Source organism: Saccopteryx leptura, chromosome 8 (genome assembly GCF_036850995.1).
Source record: "Saccopteryx leptura isolate mSacLep1 chromosome 8, mSacLep1_pri_phased_curated, whole genome shotgun sequence".
NCBI lineage: Eukaryota > Metazoa > Chordata > Mammalia > Chiroptera > Emballonuridae > Saccopteryx > Saccopteryx leptura.
The window spans coordinates 23,208,633-23,225,600 of NC_089510.1; the positions used below are offsets into that span (position 1 = coordinate 23,208,633).

Below are 16,968 nucleotides of genomic sequence, written 5' to 3' on the forward strand. Positions count from 1 at the left end.
CTGTAAGAAGTGTGAAGCCATCAATTCATGTATTTAAATATCCTTGGAAACTGAAAGTAATCTAGAAGGTTATTAGCATATTGTTATAAATGGTAATGGCCTGACACCAAGGATGGGCTTTTTCTTTTATGGGTGTTGTGAACATTATGAGTTTAAATGGGGGGAAATCTTCCCCATTCAGAGCATCGCCCTGGCCCTTCATTCACATGTCAGGAGCCCATTGTGTGAACCAAACCTTGTCAGAGGCTTCTAGATGTCTAGTGGCAGCAGCTTGGCATTGAGAGCTGGGGAGAAGGCTGTCGGGGATGGGGGAAAAGACGGCCCTAAACAGCCAGGTGGTGGCCAACTGGCCAGTAACGGACAGACGATTTAACCTAACTAGGCTGTACAGTCAGGCCTGCGTTACAAAAGGCCCACATGTGTCCTTAGCAAGCTTCATTAACTCTTTTGGCTAGGGCTATACTCCTCTGACATATTAATTAGTTGCATTACTTTCTCTTACTCCAATTTAACCTTACTATGGATCACTCAAGTTGATCTATTGGAGCATTTAGAATAATATGTATTTAAGATCACTGGAAAAAAAAATAACTGTAGGAGGAATAACATATTCTCTGAGATTGGACTAATTTTATATGAAATAATAATAATGATAAAAAAATCCTGTAATTATTAGTATTTGACCCAGAATGCTGGTTTATTTCATATTGTAAATAAAAATAAAATGTTGATTACTATGTAATTATGTGCTGTGATAGGTAGAAAATTGTCTTCCTTTTTTCTGTTTTTGTACTGAACACAAAAGAAAGTATTATAAAAGAATATTTTAAGGCATTTTAGATTGTCTGAAAGACCAGAGGTGACTTGGCTTTGGGATTCTAAACTGATTGCAGATTTTGAGTAATATTCACAAAATTAAAAAGCTTTAATGAAGGTAGGCAATTGTAAATGTTTTTAAAATTATAAAAAAGTACAAAATGTTCAGAATACATTAAAATGTTTTATATGTATGTCGGTAGATACAGATATATGTATTACTATATTCACTGATAAAGTGACAAGACATTTTGTGTAGTCTTTGTAATTTTATATTTCATACATTTATTGCATTTTATAATCAAGTGCTATATTATATGAACTATGACGATAGATTTATCAGTATTAAATTTAATGATGGAGGAACCTATTTTGTATTTGTTGTTCGTGTGTCTTATACAGCATTTCTTGGCACTGTTGTTCTATAGATGTAAATTAATTTAGAAAAATCCAAAGGCCAAAGATGCATTTTATATATCCATACTGGGTAAGCAATAAATCTTCAATAATATAATTTTTTAAACTTCTCACAACAGATTAGTCACCTGTCAAGTTCACTGAGAATAAACTCAGTCTTATTTGATCATTTTATATCTTGTGATTTTTTTTCCAGCCTTAGCAGTTTTATTTTTTAACCAATACTATATTCTAAAGAAAAAAAAAACTACATCATTACAAGTACAATGTGTTATTTGTTTTTTTTTTTTTTTTTTTTTAAATAAATTTTTATTGATGTTAATGGGATGACATTAATAATTCAGGGTACATATATTCAAATAAAATATGTCTAGGTTATTAATGTGTTATTTGTGTACTTATTGTTAAATTACGAGTGTTCATTAGTTGTGCAGAATCAATCTTAAAGGTAAACTTTGCAATCCTTTGCAGCTGCATTGCTAGAGAGAGAAGCTGTGTTCAAAACCTGATAATGAGCTCTGCCCCTGCTTATTTTTCAATCAGTCTAATTATTTTGTTCCCAGAAGTAGTTTGTTAAGATGACTCTTATTCAAGCTGACTCTAAAATAATTACAGCTGACTTAATACCCATGGGTTCTTAAGAGTGGGAGGTTTATGGACACACAGGTCAGGTCCAGATTTGAATCCTGGTTCTTTGTCATGTGCGGCTTGTGACCCTGAAGAGTTTGCTAAGCCTCTCTGAGCCTCAGTTTCTTGTCTGGAAAGCAGTGAAAGCTGGCTTAGGGGGGTGACTTGGGGTTATGGTAACATTATTATTGTTTTCATAGTAACATTCTGGAGAACCATGGGATTAGGTCTTTTCAAAGATAGAAAGAACAACACAATATTTGATATTAAAAAAAGAACCATAATCTAAGAAATTATTGAGGTTTAAACCCATATTGGTTAGTTTTGAACCACATAAAAAAATGTACTGTCATAGTTCGAGAAAAAAGAGATCCATTAAACATTGGTTTATATTTCCAAAACAGTGTTCAATAAAACATAAGTGACTATAAAATATTAGTGGTAAGCACTGGTGATCTTGTGCACCCTCTTCTCAGGTGTCCTCACACGTGTGTATTTGGGCATATGCTTTGGGGAAACAGAGTTGAAATGGGAGGTTGAAGCAGAAAAAATTCTCCAGTAATTATAGGGAACAACAAGAAGAGTACTGTGTGAGTAAAATGACTCACAGAGATGAGTTGTTTAATGGTTTTCATTTCAATTAATGTTTATATTTGACAAGTAATCAAAATTTTGTGTATTACCTGTTGCTGAAAGATGTTTATTAGATATCAAGGAAGCGCCTGACCAGGTGGTGGTGCAGTAGATAGAGTGTCGGACTGGGATGCCGAGAACCCAGGTTCGAGACCCCAAGGTCTCCAGCTTGTGCGCAGGCTCACCTGGCTTGAGCGAAAAAGGAAAAGCTCACCAGCTTGGACCCAAGGTCGCTGGCTCGAGCAAGGGGATACTCGGTCGGCTGAAGGCCTGTGGTCAAGGCACATATGAGAAAGCAATCAATGAACAACTAAGTTGTTGTAAAGAAAAACTGATGATTGATGCTTCTCATCTCTCTCGGTTCCTGTCTGTCTGTCCCTACCTATCCCTCTTTCTGACTCTCTCTCTCTGTCCCTGTAAAAAAATAAATAAATAAATCAAGGAAGCTCAGTTGGGTTTTCTGTTATTTATTTATTTATTTATTTATTTATTTATTTATTTATTATTTTTCCAAAGTTAGATGTGGGAAGCAATCAGATAGACTCCCGCATGCACCCAACTGGGATTCACCAGGCATGTCCACCTGGGGGCGATGCTCTGCCCCTCTGGGGCATTGCTCCTTTGTGACCAGAGCCATTCTAGCACCTTTGGAAGAGGCCACAGAGCCTTCCTCAGTGCCCAGGTCCACTTTGCTCCAATGGAGCCTTGGCTGCAGGAAGGGAAAGGAGAGATAGAGAGGAAGAAGAGGGGGAAAGGTGGAGAAGCAGATGGGCGCTTCTCCTGTGTGCCCTGACCAAGAATCAAACCCCGTACTTCCACATGCCAGGCTGACGCTCTACCACTGATCCAACCGGCCAGGGCTCAGTTAGGTTTTTGTGTCACTAGTGCTGGTTTATCTTCTCCTTGTTCCTAGGTATTCTCATAAATTTACAACACAAAAAAATAAAGATAATAATGCCTGTCTTGAGAGCTTGAGAGTGTGTGACTCTTCTTCATAATCTGGAAGAATCTGAGTAGAACTGATAAAAGAAAATATATGGGCATGACATTAAGAATATTTTTTATTGTTTTTATTAGAAATATTATTTGCAGTTATATACAATAAGCTCATCTGGCTTGTAAATGTTTGGATTGGTCTTTTAAATACACTTCTAAACATCATGTGCACTTCCATAATTTGCATTTCACTTCAGAGAGTAAAATATGAAAAATTGATGGAGTAAGTACATTTTTACTGTATTCTAGCAAATTTGTCATTTTTCCTAAGAATTTGTGTCTTCAATATGAATTGGAATCTATTTTTTATTAATTTTCAAATTATAAACTAGAGCCACCAGTCCTGGAAACACATATCTTGATGAAAAATTATTCTTCCTTTTCTCTCTAAGCACCAGATGAAACAAATATCTAAGTATGGTAATTATGGAAGTAGTGATATTTTATAAAGGCAGTAAGTTTGAAAAGAATATACACTAGTCAATGTATTCGAATGTCAAAAATTATGAGATTTTTCTGGTTCTGCACTTTTTTCAAAAATCAAGTCAAAGTTTATAAATTTGACAAGAGTACTTATGAAGAAAATAAAATTTGAGACCATTTTGTGATACTAGTTTTGTTTGTCTCAGTTTAATTAGGTATGTCTATATAATAATAACATTCTTTGTCCTTGCATAATTTATTTTTAATTAGACCAAGCTTTGAAAATCTGATGACAATAGGTTTTTTAAGAAGGGGGAAAAAGTAATTTCATTTTTTATTTGACCCTGAAACTTTCACCTGAAGAAATAAACAAGAGTTGGTTGTATTTGGCAATAGAATGTTGACTTTGAAAATATACCCTTTTTATTTGATGTGATATAAAATAATGCTTAAACAAATTGGGTCACAAGTGCCAACACTTGATAATTTAAAGTGTTATAAAAATGATTGGTGTTTACAAGTACAATTTGCTCCAGGAAAATTTGGCACCACTTTAACTTGGAAAAGTGTCGATATTTTATGATATATTTTATACCAGCCATGCTCATATTACAAGATCCTTTCCAAGTACAAGTTCTAGACAACTTTAAACTATTCATTTACAATTGTGATTTACAGGTGCAGTATAGTAACTTGTCATTTATTAAAGCTCATCATTTAAAAAATAAAGCATAATAGACAAATATGTATATTTTATTATGTGAAGTGTATTTTGAACCATGTTGAATGAAATAATAACTTTTTTAAATTTTTGAATAAATTAGTAAAATATTATTTTCTTCTAATGAGCTTTTAAAATAAGTAATCCTAAATATAAGTTTGCAGTTATTCCATTTTAAATATTTTATTCCTATAAGATAGTTAAAATGTTTTTTATAAAGGAAAGTTTATTACCTGCAAATTTCCTTTTGGTTTTATAACCATGCCTGTGTTCCATTCCGGTTCTCCCAAATTCTGAAATTGCTGGAGTTAAAAAAGAAAAGTCTGAGAAAGGTGAGAAAGAAGAAGAAGAGGTAGGCAGTGAGACCATTCTGTTTTTCAGGGTTTAATTTCTCTTTCTGGTTAAGTTTACTCTGTTTTGTAGTTTTATAAATTTTGCTTTATTGTTTTGGCCACACCAGCTCCAAGTGATTCTATCCTGAATTCATTATTTTTATTCTATTTGCATGTTTCATGTTGTTTTGAGCGGTATGTTTGATATCTCATACAGAAACTAAATCTAACATTTTCTGAGTCCATTTCTGTTTTAGTGATACAAATCTCAGTGAATTCCAATTTGCCAATACCAGTTGTATAGCACAGTCAAAAAATTATGGCTGTTCTAGTTTTGTGGCTTACTCTTTATTTTTTTACCTAGTCATTTAATCTTTTTAATTTTCAGTAAATATACTTGTAGAATAAGAGTAATAAAACAAATCTTACAGAATTTTTGTGACAATATTTTATAAAACACTTTACAAATGTTAACTGTTTTAAACATAACTTAGAACAGGATACTTAATTATCAGTATATAGATAAAACAAAATATTTGTCACTGTTGAAATTTTGTGTAAATTACTTAGAATTAATCTGAAATATACTATAAGAAAAATGAATTGAGGGAAATAAATAAAATTTAAAAATGACTTAAATATATCATTTTAATTTTCTATAAAAATTAAAATAAAGACAAAGTTTTTTAGTGTTTCAGATACTTACAAAACAAATGCACACAAAACACAAATACAAGACACTTATTTCACATACACACGTAAATTTCCTTAGACACTGGTAAATAATTTGCAAAGCCAAAGCATTAGCACAAATGTCTGTGGTGTTTGTGTTTGTGTGTGTATCTGTTGGGTCTTTCACTTCCCAAAAACATTTGTAATTTTCCTCACTATTTCAAGAGTAGTTTTTCTTTTTTATGTTTGATTTGATATCTTAACAAACTTCTTTCCCTCAATGACTGTGTGCAAAATGTAAGCCAGCTACCTGACAGCAATTCTGTGCAGCAGTCTGCAGAAGACACTTGTCTGGGTTGTGGTTGGCTTGGTGTGCTTTGACAACCGAGTGGTGAAATCTCTGGGGGGGCTTCCAGAAGGGACTGCGAGGCTGATGCCTTAGATTGCCTGTCTACATTGGAACTTTCACAATAAAAAAGATTTATCTCTCATACATCTGTTTTCTCTCTTTCAATTTGACATTCTCTCTCTCTTTGCTAAGATTTCAGTCAGCAACTTCAAAGACTGACACAGGCTGACAGCACACTGCTGGTGTGAAGGGTTGGTTACCTTTCTCCATTTCTTCTTTAGATTTCAATTTTGTTCACTTTTTTTTTAAATTATCAATTAGATTTAAGAATTGGTATGTTACAAAGAGTTTTGAAAAGCCACTCAAAAAATCGCAAACATTGAAGTGTCAGTTCAAATGAATGGTTGCAAATTAAATGCACTATTTTACCGTAAAACCTTGTGCATCTCCTTCTGGTAATTTAATGTGTGGCCCTGACAGCAACATTTAAGCATTTTCTTTTTGTATTTACTGGTTTTCAATGTCAGTTGTATATGCTTTATTTCTAACCTTTTTTTCTTACTCGTTCTCTTTCTCTCTCTTATTTAGTGTGTCATTCAAGTAAGTGCACATTGATTAGTTTATTATACCCCAATTTTTCCAAATAAGTTTGAAGCACAATGCAAAACTATAAGTTTAAAGTTATGAAAGCAATATCCACTAAAGAAACCAAGTATTCAGGAATATGCTAAGAGATAGCTGTCTAATTGTTTATTTACTTAAGTGTATTTCTATTTCTGTTTTGGATTTTAACATTGAAACTTCATCTAGTTTATGCATAGTCCTAAAATATTGAAAATAAGTCCATAACATGAAACCAATTCAAGGTATAGTTTATCTCACATTATATACCATAAAGTACTATTAGTTAAGAGTGATCAATATTTTGGTGACTTATTATCAAAAAGAACATGTAGCTTTTTTTATGTGTGGGTATTTCAATCCATTTTTTAAAATATTTATTGCAAGTTATATATATGTTTGATATCTACCTTTCTTTTTATTTGTAGAAAATGGGGCCAATATATAACTAGATGCTACTAAATAACTTGTGGTTTCACAAATATTATAATTGATTTAGGAATTTGATTGGGAAATCTTTCAATGGGGACACATGTCATTGCAAAGAACACCAACTGTTTGGAAAGAAATTTTTGTTTTGAACACTTAAAACATGGGAAATAATGTTCCCTATGAACACTACTTATTACTATGCATGACTTGTTTTGAAGTTTGTAAATTAAGAAAGATTTTTTCATTAGTTATTTTACATGCAATAAAAAATATATTTTAAGTTTTTTTGTGTTGTAGGTATTTATTATTTATGAATAATGTAATTTAGTCTTAAAATTTTAATATTTTCATGACTGTTAGTTACATTGGAAAGTATCCACATTTTTAAAAGCACTTTGAAACCTTAACTTGTATTTACTGAGAAAAATGGGAACTTAATGTTATATTTTAAAAGATAAGTAAAGGAAAATAAAGGATATACTTATCAGTAGCATCTGAATTTTGAGATTAAAACATTTTCTTTACATTTAAGGTCAAAGTTTTATTGCTTTTGTCATGATATGTCATACTCTGAGAAGATAGTCAATAAATTCAAGTGGTATACAAACTAGAGGTGTAATATATTTTATTAGTGTGTGATGTTTTTCTGAAAGCAAGGGATATAAACTGTATCACATATTTTAATATAAAAGTAAGTTACAATCTCATTTTTTATATTGAAGAATAAAAATTGTATTTTCTTTCCAATATTTCAGAAAATTTATTTGTGATTTCTTCCAATGTTGATTTATTTCATGTACATGTTCATATTTTGCTAATGTAATGATGAGATGATATAAGAGAAGATTTGGGAGACTAATATGTTTTACTAATATATTTCCTGGTGTAATCTTAATCTCTAGATCTGATTTTCTCTCAGTTATCACAGGGAGAGGTATAGACAAGGTTATGAGAGAAGGGCTTTTAAATAAGTCAAATTAAATTAGAAAGAAGTGGGAAATTTAAGACTGAGTTTATTCTGACTTTATTTTTTTGATATCCAACTTTACGTGTAAAATAATAAAACATATACTTCATCATCTGTGAAGAAAAAGCTCATGATACATACTAAGGATCTTAATGATCTTTGGTCCTGACTCATCCAAAGGGAATGTAAAAAAATTTGAATCTTCTCTTATTTTTGTTTGGATTGAGGTCACTGGTGGGGTAGAGCAGAGAACTACATGATTAACTGAAGAGAGCATTTGAGCCAATGCTAAGTGTTACGTTCAAATGTTGCCAATATTTTAAAAACCTCTACTACAAAAAAGAATGAAAAAAGATCTTTAAAAACTTGGACAATGAATTCCTTGTCTAGCTCTTTTTTTTTTTTTCTATTAACACATAGAGTCACAAACGTGTATTACTAAGTCAAACACACACTTGTAGATCCATGTTCCCAGCAGGGTTTCATTTGTGCTTAGTGCTGCGGTTTGGTGAAAAACCCTCTCCTGTGTGTAGTTGTTTTCATTTTTGAGCATGTCACAGCATGAATTCAGTGTCTCACTGAGAGCAGTTTTGGGTTGTTTTTTTTTTTAATACTCTGAACCTTACAGCCTAAGTAATTTGAATGTCTGAAAATGCAGGGATATAGCTCAAATATGGTTAGCTTGTTCCAATCATTTTCTGTTATCAAAGAATAAGAAAGTTACTCTAAAACAATGTGTTGTATAGTTAATGTTTGAAAAACCTGTTCTTTTTGTTTCCATTACTTTGAACACAGAGTAAATCATTTATTTCTTAAAAATCCACAAATGCATAGTGTACAATCAGCTATGCACTCAAAAAATGATTCCTATCAAAGCCCTCCCTTTCCTCCATATTTCCAAAATACCCTAGAGAGACCAGTGAAATATTTAGACAGTGTCATTTGTACAATTCCAAACCTAATGTTTCTTTCTTCGATAATTTTCCCACTCTAACATACAATGAATTAGGAGTTAGTTTCTCTTGATTTTCAGGGCTATATCCTCAATTCCCGAAAGAGAAAGATGAGACCGTACCCTTAAATTTATAGTGTGTCTATTTGCTGATTGACATGAGCAGGAGCACTAAATAGAAAGCCACAGCCTTATGATGTTTTGGGTCAAATGTTTTATCAGGATACTTATTTTATAGTACTTGGAATATTATACTGAGGAGAGTTTGCTCATCTATGCAAAAAGCAGACTATGAAAAGCAGCAGTTTCGTGGCATTACAAGGCCAAGTGAGATTAAGGTTTACTTGCCTTGTGGTGCAGCTGATAAAACAACTGGACTCTTTCCAAGATTCCTTGACTCCAGCTTTGTCATTTATTTTTCTCTGTCATTATTTTTTACAGAAAAAAAAAGACTTATTTCTATGAAACTCTGAGGTGGTAAACCTGTATGCTGCATGAAAGAAAAACATTTCTTTTTTTGTAAGTGAAATGCATATGGAAATACTCCAGCAAGTTCAGTTTTTGTAGTTTGCTAAGACTTACATTGGGAGGAGAAAAAATAATTTTCAGAAAGTTAACCAAAAAATAAAAAAGAATTTTTCCCACAACCTTAAACTGAGATGTGGACAAACTGAGTAAACGGTTAACCACTTTAAACAGAATATTGTCCATTTTTTTTAACATATAGTAATTAAAAATTGTTTTTATACTTTTGAAAATGCTTCTTTTTATTTAAACATAAGTGCTTCTATGTTATAACCAAGCAATTTATATTGAAAGGCTTTAAAATAATCTCCTAGTTTTATTATTTATACTACTTCTTTAATCTACCTGTTTTTGTTTATACTGCGGAGTTTATTATATTTTTAGACTTTCAGTAAATTTACATGTATTTATTGGATGTCTGCCTTGTTCTCAAAACTATAGTAAGTGTTCTAAAGAACAGAGAAGAAATCCTGACAAGATTACAATTTAGCTGAGTAAATATAACAGAGATATTAAATAAATGAACAATGATTCCTCTGATTTCTACTGAAAATATTTTCCTAACAGCAAAGGCAGCAATTATATATCGTATTTTGAAGATCAGTTTTGTACACAGATTGAAGTTTTTGAGAAAACAGTCATTGAAATAGATCCATTTGTTAGGTAATCAATAATTACCTCAGGGTAGGATGACACCAAATAAATTTTTTAAAAAATTAAAAGACAATGTGATGGAAATAGTGGTGGAGAGTGATTTTGAAGCACTTCATACTACTGTGTGGTGTTTAAACTTGTTTGAGTTTCTAAATTTTTAGTGCTACAATCAGTAAGCATACCTTAAATATATTTATATATTATCCACTAGTACTAAGGGGTATAAGTTATTAGCTCCATGGTTTGAAGACACAAGGAAAAATGAAAATTCCCTGTTCAAAAATTATGAACAATCAAAGACAGTGATAGCACAGTGTTAAACCAATTACAGACCCTTCTGGTTAGACACAGGGTTGTATGTGACTGCACAGGTTGCAAGCCCTACGTGCCGACTAAGGGAAGCAAGGTAGAGTGAGTCTTGAATCAGACCTTGTTTCTAGTTCTTTAAATTGTAATTCTTTGGAATAATACTAATACATTCTTTAAGAATTGCTCTGATGATTAATGAAAAATTGCACATAAATTACGTAAACAACTGTGGGCTTTAGTGATCATTTGACAAACAATAAGTACCATTATTTCTATTATTTCTATGTTAGCTCTATTTCAATAAAATTTTTCTCTTACTTCTATACATTTCTCTTCTACTATATTTTTGTTCACTTTATTCTTTATGATTTTAATCAATACCTTCCCAGCATTCTCCTTTCATTAAAAAAATGCATACGGGTCTTGTACCACCCTTTATTTTCTATCGCAGGGGCACGGCTTAGTGGTGGCTCTTGACTGTCCCGATCATAACTCCGTTCTGAGAACATACTTTCATCCAATTTCCTTGACATCTGTTAAAGATCAGCCTGGGAATGTGTAATTGCTAGTTGTGTAGCCTGTGCAGTACAGCAAACATGGCTATTCATTGTGGAAAGTAGACCAGTCTCTGAAGTTTAACTATAGTTTAGCCCTCCCTTATCTGCAGGGATACATTCCAGGACAACCCATGGATGTCTGAAACGTACCGATAGTACCAAACTTTCCCCTTCTCATTTAAAGAAAGCACTTTATGGCTCCTCTTTGGCATATCCAAATTGCCAACATCAATACTCTTGTACTTTGGAGCTATTATTAAGTAAAATAAGGGTTACTTGAACACAAGCACAGCAATACCACAACAGTCATGTGATAGCTGAGATGGCCACTTAGTGACTAATAGCAGGTAGCATATAGAGCACAGATGCTAGACAGAGGATTCTTGGTTGGGGCAGAATGGGGCTGTATGCAGAAGGATGATATGAGATTTCATCACTCTATGCAAAATATTGTTCAATTTAAAACTTATAAATTGTTTATTTCTGCAATTTCCTATTTAATAATATTTGTTAACCATGAGTAACCAACACTATGAAAAATAAAACTGTAAATAAGGGTGAATTACTATATAGTGTGTCCTTTAAAATATAAATGCATTATCACTTCTCGGCCTTTTGGCTAAGATCAAGTGTAGTAAAATATTAATGCATGAATAGTTTAGTATAGAAAATGTATATTTTGAATAGATGTTTCAGTGATTCTTCATATAGTCCACCTGATTTATTCCATGAAAAGGAGAGTGTTTTAAAAGGTTAAAAAATAAAAGAAAAAGTCAATGCATATACCAAGTTGGAAGAGAAAAAGAATGGCTTAAATTAAACAGTTTTTTAAAACATATAGATATTAAATTTGCGAGTGTATGTGGATATAATTATTTCACTTTATCTGAGAATATTATATATATATGTATATGAAAATTTAGAAGTAACCAAGAAAAACTTAGCATATCTTTGTACTTCTATAACAATGTCAGGAAAATATTTCCCACTCACATTTTTTAGAAAAACTTAGGAAGATGAAAATCATTCTATGTGATATCAAACTCCATGAATTATGCTTTACAGAATCATATGGTATAGTAGATATATTATACATTATGTTGTTTTTAGATATTTTGAATGAAAATTATCTGTGACAAATTGCCTGGTCTTTGGATTATAATATGCAAATAAATCACTGAAACTTTTTAGAATGTCGCACATTTCTGAATCTGAAAGGAAACTGATTACAAATGTGATTTTAATTCTGTAAATTCAAAGAGTTAATTCTTAAAGTCAGATTCTCAATAAAATTTAAAATTATCCAAATTTTCATGTTTGCCCTGATTATTTAAATAATTATTGACCTTCTACTAGACCAGTGGTAGTCAACCTGGTCCCTACCGCCCACTAGTGGGCATTCCAGCACCCATGGTGGGCAGTAGCAGAGCAACCAAAGTATAAATAAAAAGATAGATTTAACTATTGTAAATTGTTTTATAAAGATTTATTCTGCCAAACTTAGCGAAAATCTGACATAAAGTACTTGGTAAGTCATTATTATTATATGCTTTAACTTGCCGTAACTCTGCTTTATAAATTTTATAAAGTAAAGTTACTTCCCTACTTTATAAATCACCATTACTGTGGAACCAGTGGGTGGTTAGAAAATTTCACTAACAGAGATACAAAAGTGGGCGGTAGGTATAAAAAGGTTGACTACCCCTGTACTAGATGTATATTTAATGATATCTATGGATTTAATTATTAATTTTATTTTTTTAATTTTTTAATTTTTTATTTTTCTGAAGCTGGAAACGGGGAGAGACAGCCAGACAGACTCCCGCATGTGCCCCACCGGGATCCACCCGGCACGCCCACCAGGGGCGCGCTCTGCCCACCAGGGGGCGATGCTCTGCCCCTCCGGGGTGTCGCTCCACCGCGACCAGAGCCACTCCAGCGCCCGGGGCAGAGGCCAAGGAGTCATCCCCAGTGCCCGGGCCATCCTTGCTCCAATGGAACCTCGGCTGCGGGAGGGGAAGAGAGAGACAGAGAGGAAGGAGGGGGAGGAGTGGAGAAGGAAATGGGCGCCTCTCCTATGTGCCCTGGCCGGGAATCGAACCCGGGTCCCCCACATGCCAGGCCGACACTCCACCGCTGAGCCAACCGGCCAGGGCCTATGGATTTAATTATTAAATGTGTACTTCTACCTCTGAATATATTGTACACAAAATCGAAGTTAAATGCAAATTAAAAATAGGACCACATAAACTGAAATTGAAATTCTGATATAATCCCCCTATTGTACATGCCTTATGGAGATCTTGAGATTTGTTTATCTCATTTTTGGTAGTCCTTACTATGGACTGAATGTTTTCGTGCCCCTCCCCCCAATTGTAACATTGAAGTTTAAACTCCCAATGTGAGGGTATTTGGAGGTGGACCTTTGGAAGGTAACTAGGTCATAAAGCTGCAACCCTCTTAAATTGGATCTGTGCCCTTACAAGAAGAGATAAGAAAGATAGTCTCACTCTCTGCTGTCTGTCATGTGAGAATACACCAAGAAGATAACCATCTGCAAATCATGAAGCAGGTTCTCAGCAGACACGAGGTCTGCTGTTACTGTGATCTTGGACTCTTCAGCCTCATAATTGTGATAAATGAATATTTGTTATTTAAGCTCTCCAATTCATAGTAATTTGTTATAATGCTCTCTGCTGATTAAGACAAGCCTGGAACATGCTTTGGGTATAATCTACAAGATCTGATCTTTTCTCTTGCAGTCCCACTCTATCAAACACCTATAGATATGTACATGTTATCCCCTTCACGGGGTATGTTAAGTATACAGAACTTTAATATTTTAGTATTTTTCATCCTATACCTCTTCCTCTTCTCTGTCACGTGGGTCCTTATCCACTCATTGCCAAAAGTTCTGAAATATCACCTAAACTCATACACATACAGTTACACACACACACAATTACACAATTTTTCTCCATAGTGATTTAATATACTACACAAAAATGAAGTTATTTATAGAAAACTGATACATTTTAGGCCTTTTCTATTAATATAATGTTTTATTTTCAAAGAATTTATGTTATTTTTAATTTATGAGCAGAAACAGAGAACTTACAACTCTACACATTTTTTTGTATTTTTCTGTAGCTGGAAACAGGGAGAGAGAGTCAGACAGACTCCCGCATGCGCCTGACCGGAATCCACCCGGCACGCCCACCAGGGGCGAAGCTCTGCCCACCAGGGGGCAATGCTCTGCCCCTCGGGGCGTCGCTCTGCTGCAACCAGAGCCACTCTAGCGCCTGGGGCAGAGGCCAAGGAGCCATCCCCAGCCCCGGGCCATCTTTGCTCCAATGGAGCCTTGGCTGCGGGAGGGGAAGAGAGAGACAGAGAGGAAGGAGGGGAGGGGGGTGGAGAAGCAAATGGGCACTTCTCCTATGTGCCCTGGCCGGGAATCGAACCCGGGTCCCCCGCACGCCAGGCCGACGCTCTACCGCTGAGCCAACTGGCCAGGGCCCACATTTTTTTAATGACTCAAGAAGTATCTATTTTAAAAATTGGAAAGAGGCCCTGGCCAGTTGGCTTAGTGGTAGAGTGTCGGCCTGGCGTGCAGGAGTCCCGGGTTCAATTCCCGGCCAGGGCACACAGGAGAAGCGACCATCTGCTTCTTCACCCCTCCCCCTCTCCTTCCTCTCTGTCTCTCTCTTCCCCTCCCGCAGCCAAGGCTCCACTGGAGCACAGTTGGCCCGGATGCTGAGGATGGCTCTGTGGCCTCTACCTCAGGCACTAGAATGGCTCTGATTGCGGCAGAGCAATGCCCCAAGATGGGCAGAGCATCACCCCCTGGTGGGCATGCCGGGTGGATCCTGGTCGGGCGCATGCGGGAGTCTGTCTGACTGCCTCCCCAGTTCCAGCTTCAGAAAAATACAAAAAAAAAAAAAAAAATTGGAAAGAAGCTATAGATTTGTATACTAGTGCATTATCTGAAATTCCTTTGCAAAACTCAGCTTGGATAGAATTACAATTTTAAGGTCTTTGGGATTCTGTAAATTAAATAAAATCATTGAACTTGAAATAATCAAATAAATTACTTATGAATATAAAAATGTTTTAAGGGTATAATTTTTACAAAGAAGAATGTTCTTTTCTTTAGCATTGAAGGTAGAAATATGAAGATAAGTATGTAAAAGTAGATGAGTGATTGTTTGACTAAGGTGACTTAATCAAAGGGAGGCCTATGTGCCTCACTCATACTTGAGTAAGTTAACAGGCCACAAGGATTTCATAGCATCGAAATCATCGTCCTTTATTTGTACTTAAAAAATTACATTCATTAGGTTGGTAAGTTTACATTGGCATTAATCAAATTACATTCTGGTTATTTTGAATTTAGTTTAGCTATGCCATTACAGATTCTACTTTCAATAACCATATGCAGAAATTACAAAGTAGCAGTTAGTAGTACACTTTAAAATAAATCAGCACAGGAACTACCAAACTCATGTTTTTCAGAAATAATCCAAAATATAAAAATACATGCTGAAAGCTGTTTTTTTTTTTAAGATTTTTTTTTTTTCGGATCATTTACAACATGGATGGATCTTGATAACATTATACAAAGTGAAATAAGTAAATCAGAAAAAACTAAGAACTGCATGATTCCATACATAGATGGGACATAAAAACAAGACTAAGAGACGTGGACAAGAGTGTGGTGGTTACAGGATGGGGGTGAGGAGGGAGGGGCACAAAGAAAACCAGATAGAAGGTGACGGAGGACAATTTGACTTTGGGTGAGGGGTATGCAACTTAATTAAATGTCAAAATAACCTAGAGATATTTTCTCTGAACATACGTACCCTGATTTATTAATGTCACCCCATTAAAATTAATTTAAAAAGATTTTTTTTTTAATTTATTGATTTAAGAGAGAGGGAGAGAGCAAGAGAAAGGGGAGCGGAAGTGAGAAGCGGGAAGCATCAACTTGTAGTAGTTACTCTTCGTAAGTGCTTTGACCTGGGAAGCTCAGGGTTTTGAACCAGTGACCTCAGCATTCCAGGTCGACACTTTATACACTGTGCCACCACAGGTCAGGCAAAAGCTGTCTTTTTTTTTTTTTTTTCACTTTTCCGAATCTGGGAACGGGGAGGCAGTCAGACAGACTCCCGCATGCGCCAGACCGGGATCCACCCGGCATGCCCACCAGGGGGCGATGCTCTGGCCCTCTGGGGCGTTGCTCTGTTGCGTCCAGAGTCATTCTAGCACCTGAGGCAGAGGCCACAGAGCCATCTCCAGCGCCCGGGCCATCTTTGCTCCAATGGAGCCTTGGCTGCGGGAGGGGAAGAGAGAGACAGAGAGGAAGGAGAGGGGGAGGGGTGGAGAAGCAGATGGGCGCCTCTCCTGTGTGCCCTGGCCGGGAATCGAACCCGGGACTCCTGCACGCCAAGCCGACGCTCTACCGCTGAGCCAACCAGCCAGGGCCTGGCAAAAGCTGTCTTTAAAAATCAATAAAACCTATTGTACTCATGACACTTAAATTTTTTTCATACCGGAATTTCTGCTATTCCTTGTAATTGATTAAACAAAATGAAATAAAACTCTTAAACGTTTTAGCATTTTACCACCTGCTTTTCTAATTAAGCTAACTGTATTTTGAGATGAACATCATCTTTTTCTCAATCAGTCAAGTTTGAGTGAAATGATGGTGAAGAAACATATGGAAACAGAGGGGTTTAGGTGATGGGAAAGCAGCAGTGATATTAGAATTGAAAGGAGGAACTATTGCTCCCGGGATTAAATCATCAATGTGCTTCCATTGCAACAAGAAGTGGGATATCTCCCATTTGGAAAGCATGGTCTTGTTTTCTATATGTCTAAAATACAAGAGCCGAGTTGATTATTTGTGCCTTTCCTATTTCTGGAGTATTTTGATGTGATCTCTTAGCTTTATCTGCATATGAGTGCT

The 16,968-nt window shown here is 35.1% G+C and overlaps 1 protein-coding gene and 1 pseudogene across 2 annotated transcripts in view; both read left to right on the forward strand.

Moving 5' to 3' along the window:
* Nucleotides 1-16,968, forward strand: part of EPHA3 (EPH receptor A3) — a 396,391-nt gene that overhangs the window by 64,555 nt on the left and 314,868 nt on the right. The window lies entirely within an intron of this gene.
* Nucleotides 11,603-11,724, forward strand: LOC136380173 (U2 spliceosomal RNA; annotated as a pseudogene).